The following is a 6,000-nucleotide window of genomic DNA, read 5'->3' on the forward strand; positions in this document are numbered from 1 at the left end:
CACCTGAGCATGCTTAAATGTAGAGTTTTCCTCTCAACCACAGCTAATACGCCCAAAACGCATTGTGTTATGTAAGACCTATGATGTTAACAGATATACAATGGGATCCTATAACATCATAGTTCTTATATAACGCAATGCGTTTTGGGCGTATTGGGTTCGGATGAGAGGAGAACTCCACAGTTTAAACGTGCTCGAGTGACAACAATGCCATATAGGTGACCCTCCTTGGAAGTTTGCATGAGCAACCAAAAACAAAGCGTAAGCTTACGGACAAAGCAAATAATAATGTGTTGTGGTAGGGAGGGGTGTTACAAGTGGTATCAGAGCAACCCTTGGGACTGTACGGTACTTGCATAACTCTACGAGGACATTGAGTTTTGTTGAGAAGGTGTGAAAGCACACATCAGTGACATACAAAGGGGATCATAAGTAACATTATAGTTATTACATAACTCAACGTGTTTTGGGAGTATTGGGTATGGATGAGAGGAGAGTTACATAGTTAAAAGTGTTCGGGTAGCAACAATGCCATACGAGTGATCTTATAGGAAAGTTTGCTCGAGCAACCAAAACAAAGCCGTGAGCTTGGGGGCAAAGTAGACAATATTATATTGTGGTAAGACGGGGTGTTACAATTTATTTTCTCCTTTTTTTTATTGATCTTTTAAATAAAGTAAAACTAACATGTGTGTTACACACTTAAAAAACATGAAAGAAAATAAACCTAACAATTTTTGGGACAAAAATTCTTCTATACATTACACATATATTCATAAAACCCTAAAACAAATCGGCCTAAACCGTTCATAGATGATATCCATTTAATAAAATCGAAAAATTAAATTAACAATACTTACAAATTTACAATCAATTAGGATTTTCAATAGAAGATCCAAATATGTTATTTCAAAACCATTTAAGAAAGAACAAATCATGTCATATACATCCCGTAGGTTCAGGGGTTCAAAATACCCAAATATATTAGACACTGAATGTTGTAGAGGGGGAGGGGGTAAATCCAACTCTGTTTAAATCTTAGTGTTTTTTTAACTTTTAAGCACAATTTTATAATTCTTTAAAACTGGTTAAGGTAATCAAACAACTAATAATAGAACTAATAAAAAGTAAAACAAGTAAATGAATGTTAGCAAAAGAAATTTCAACATGAGTTGTAATCTATAAAGTAATTATTTATTAAGTATGAATCTACACAAAAAATATAATAAGATAACCTACCGATATCTAAAGAATACAGTTAAATAACAAATTAAAAACAATACATTTCTTTAATAAAGAATCCGCCTAAGTTTATCTTATAAAGTGTAAGTTGTGTATAAGAGCAAAGAACTTTATTAAGCTAATTTCTCAAATTGCACCATCATCTATGCTCCAAGGGTTTGAGTATTTATAGGCGAATACTAGCCTACTCATTGTTGTTCAAATCTTCCATGTAGTGATATTCTATTGGCTACATTTATTGTTTCATTGACAAATTTTTTAGTAGATAATCCTTACTTACATACTAAAGGAGGGTTGCCTAGGTTTTAAAAAAAGCTTAGTTGTCAAGCTACCAGCTATGCCACATTGGAATTATGACATCAGGTGTGATGAAAATGGTGTGTTTTTTAAGGAGTAAAGAGTGTGTGTAATATGTGGGTTGTTAGTAAGGATTGTGTGTTGGAGGTTGTTTGGGCGGGTTTTTGATTTTTGAAATTTTTGAAATTGAAAAGAAAGAGAGAGGATAGAGAACGGAGAGAGAAAAGTAAAATAAAAGGTCATTATTATCATATTTGTTTTTCACCTTCTTATCATTTTCTCTCTCTCAAAAATAATACACATATATATTACTGCATACACATATGTTTAGATCTTGTTAGATGGGGGTTTCTTTCGATTGAAGAAAACTGAAGGTGTCGATTATACAAGTAAGTTAATTAATTAGTTGCTAAAATCTTTGTTTCTTTATATATAGATCTGATACGAGTTTTTTTTCTTATATAGATTTGGGTTTTATGATGTCCTTATATGTATAGATTAGAAATGGGTTTTGTTTATACTTTTTATACTTTGCAGGTTTAAAGATGGATTAAATTTTTTTATAGATTCGGGTGATGATGAAGATGACGGTTTTGAATGGAAGAAAAATATGGTTTCTTGCAATTGCTCCTGAATTGGTATATTTTGTAGTCAAAGTGTTTGATAAAAGGTTTAAATGAAAAGTTAGTTGAAGATATTTTTCACTTGGCCACCACCATGGCTGATGTTCTAAATATGAGTTCACTCGAGGGTTATATTATTATGATGATAACGTTCTAGGAAGACCAGTGGATTCTCTAGGGGTGCTCCAGTTTATCGAGGTGTTACAGGGGTCGATTATGTTGTTTTTAGATCTTTATAATACAATTAAAGTGCAAAACTTTTTGTGGGTTCGATCTATCTTTATGTATTAACGAAATTCAACATGGAAAATGGCAGGTATTTTGTATAGGTATTTTGTTCCGGCTTTGGTAATGAAACAAGTTCATGTGGAAACAGGTTATGTTCAGGTATATTGATGTGTTTCTTAAGCTACTTATATTAATTTTATTGTTTGTGATTTGAGTTTAATGATGCTATAGGTAATAGGATACTTATTGTTTGTGATTGGAGAACAACATACTTTGATCGGATCGGGTCATGATTATATATATATATATGCAAAATCGGATTTTCTTGAATAGTAAGTGACAGACCTTCTTGAAGTTTTGTCAAACGAATTGTTTTTGGATTGATGAACTGATTTTATATGTTAAATCATATTCATTGTGTAGTTGCTAGAAGATAAAGAAACGGCCCTGGTGTGGTCTTATGAAGATGCAGAACCTGATTTTGGATCTTGTCAGCTAAAGATTTTCTTGCTCATCTTCAGAGAGTGCTCTCCAATGAGCCCGTTATAGTAAAAAGAGGGCAGAGTAGTGCGAGGTCAATCCACAGGTCTGACTTTGTTTAGTCCATGTGTTAATGGACTGGAATTGCAATTGGAATGAAGAGTGTTAGTATATAAGTATATAAAGATGTTAACTAACCCTCGCCTTACCAAGGATGAGGTAACCTAATGCTATATGTTTACACCAGACGTGGCAAAATGGGTGGATCGGGTTGGGTAAGAGGTTAAAAACTGGTTTGGGTCTAAATGGATTAGCTACCCTGGTGTTATATGAATAACACATGATTTAGCTTAACAATAATTATTTTGGAAAAAAAAAAAGCAAGAATAAGATTGTGTAAAGTAAAAGGTTTATGTCTCTTTACTTTTATATTTATTTGGATGTTTATCTATGATGACCCCTGTGTTGTCCTTTCAATAACAAGGATAACTTGAATTTGGGTTATATAATTTAGCACAAATGGGTTAACTGGGCACATTTGGTGTAGTAGTTAAAAATGAAACTGGTCAAAAGGGATTGATGGGTGTTCAAAGTGTATTTGAAACAAATTATTGACGTTGAACACATGTTATCTTTGAGACATTGGAGTGAGTGATTAAAAACTGTTTTCTATATATCTGGGTTGTTTTTCAAATATCATTGACATCATACATTAGTTTAGTGGTGTTATACGCAGATATTTATAAAATGGAATAATCAACGATTTATAGGAGGTACAGTTCGTTATATAAAGCCAAATAAAACCCGTGCTGAGAAAGTAGGCTCATTTAATTTGTGTTGTTTACACTGTTTTGTTTTTGTTTGTTGGATTGCAGGATATACGCGAGTATTCTGTTCGTAGTCAACTTGCAAACAAGCGTGGTGTTTGTAAGATTATAAATGCTTTCAGTTTAAAAGGTATTTTTTTTTGCTTTACTAGAGGCGGAGAAATGGATGGGTCGTGCAATGGGCGAACATAGCTAATGAAGAACTTCAGTGAACAATCCATAAATTAAGTTAACAACAATCCATGAATTCATGTATATTAGCATTAGTAATCGTATGATGTCATTTGGTAATGAATATGAAGAGGATAGAACTAACTATGTTTTTTAGGTGCTAACTGAGCCGAAAAACGCATAAGGCAAAACATTACAGTGAGTTCTGAGTTCTTTCCGGATCAAAGGTGGGTGAATATACGACATTGATGCAATTGCAGACATTGCTTGGGTAGAAGATACATTATGGCGATGCAACAAAATGTCTCATCGTGTATGTCTTTTGGCCCCTTCCTTTATTTTAAAGTTTCTCAGTAGGATTCCTTTTGATTGCATATTGTTATAGTGAACTGTGAACCTACAAGTAACATTCTTATTTATAAAACCCTCTTTTTCTTGTAAAACAAGAGTTGAACTATGTTATTGGAACGAAGATCTGGATGGAGGAAGACTTTGGGTGGTTTTATATAGCCAGTGCTTGGCTGATTCTTTGGTTCTCAAGTATAATTGATATCTACAAGTTGTTTTCAATTGTCAAACATGCTATTTATGTGTTTGATGTGCGAAATCTAGCTTTAAATTTATAAACACGATTTACCGAAAATACTGACTACTACACACTCACAGGCAGTGTACCTGATCGCATGCAGTATAGTTAAAACTGGTAAGCCGAGATCGTTCGCAAGGACTTAAATTAGCAATTGTAAACATTCAATGATTCAAGTAAAATATGGGGGGTTTGTGGCCGAATTGCCACGTTGCGAGCAATTAGTTTGAAAAGTTAGTAATCCCAAAGGATTAATCGAAAGAGAAGTTTGTTGTTGAAAACAATAATTTAAAAGTCACTCATCTTGATTTCGCTCAACAGAATGTTAGGATTGCACATTTGATGAAGTTCAAATTCAATTTAGTGATTTAATGACCGAGACTCAAATTAATCGTCAACCCCGTACCCGTCAAGTTAACAACTTATTCGACTCTCTTGCACAAACTAGTTTCATTATTAAGACCGGTACCCCGAGACGCCTTTTTATAACTTCCCTAGTTAAACAATTGTTTTGGTCATTTCAGATAACAATTTTTGCCTATCGATTGTACCCAACCGTCAACCCGTTAATTCTTATCAAATATCGATTACCCTCTACCGTATCCGTCATATAACCAATTGTTTCTAACTAAGCAATCAAAATAACTTATACCCAAATCCTAGTCGTCACTAAGCAATGAGCACAAATTATCCGCAATCAATAATTGAATAACAAAGAATTAATAGATTAAGTTCACGACAAAATGTTAGATCAAATCACTTGAATTAATAAATATTGTGCAATCCCTACATAATGTCTCACTCCATCAAGATGGATGAAAAGGCGATTAGCCACTCATATTAAAATACGAATAACAAATCAAAATGAAGGAATTCATTGTTACCGAATGATGATAAATGAAAACAATGAACGAAATAAATCCAATCGTAATCTTGATCTTCAAAGGTAGAAAAACTAATGAAAAGTCTCCTTTTTGATCCTTAAAAACGGCTGGGAAAGATGGAATAGGGTTTTGGAATGAAAAACAAGCTATTTATATGTTTCCCAAAAAGCTTGTGCAGAATCGACCTTAAGCTGCTGCGCAGCTCCCTTTGACCGCAGTTGACTTCTTGACTTTTATTGACTTTGCTGGAAACCCACTAGATGAGCTGCTGCGCAGCTTACTAAGCTGTTGCGTAGCTTCGGTCCTCTGTTTTACAGCTGCTGCGCAGCTTGTCTTGATTCCAGGTTTGACTTTCGTTGACTTTCACCAAACTTCATCCAAGCGACCCGGAAATCATCCGTAAGCACTTATTTCACTCCAAGAATGTCGTTTTCTTCTGAAATTCGCTCAAGTATCTGTTACTAACCTGAAACACTAACAAATACCATGAACGCAACAAATGTATATGAAACGACTCATTAAACATAACTATATAAATCGTGAGAAATGGGTATAAAATACGACATATCAGTGTTGTTAACTTAATAAATCGTATATACTTAAAATTCAGGTTCAAAGTTAGAGGGCAATATAGCACCGACGGTGTATCACTTTTTATTGTG

The sequence above is a fragment of the Erigeron canadensis genome, chromosome 8 (assembly GCF_010389155.1).
Source record: "Erigeron canadensis isolate Cc75 chromosome 8, C_canadensis_v1, whole genome shotgun sequence".
Taxonomy (NCBI): Eukaryota; Viridiplantae; Streptophyta; class Magnoliopsida; order Asterales; family Asteraceae; genus Erigeron; species Erigeron canadensis.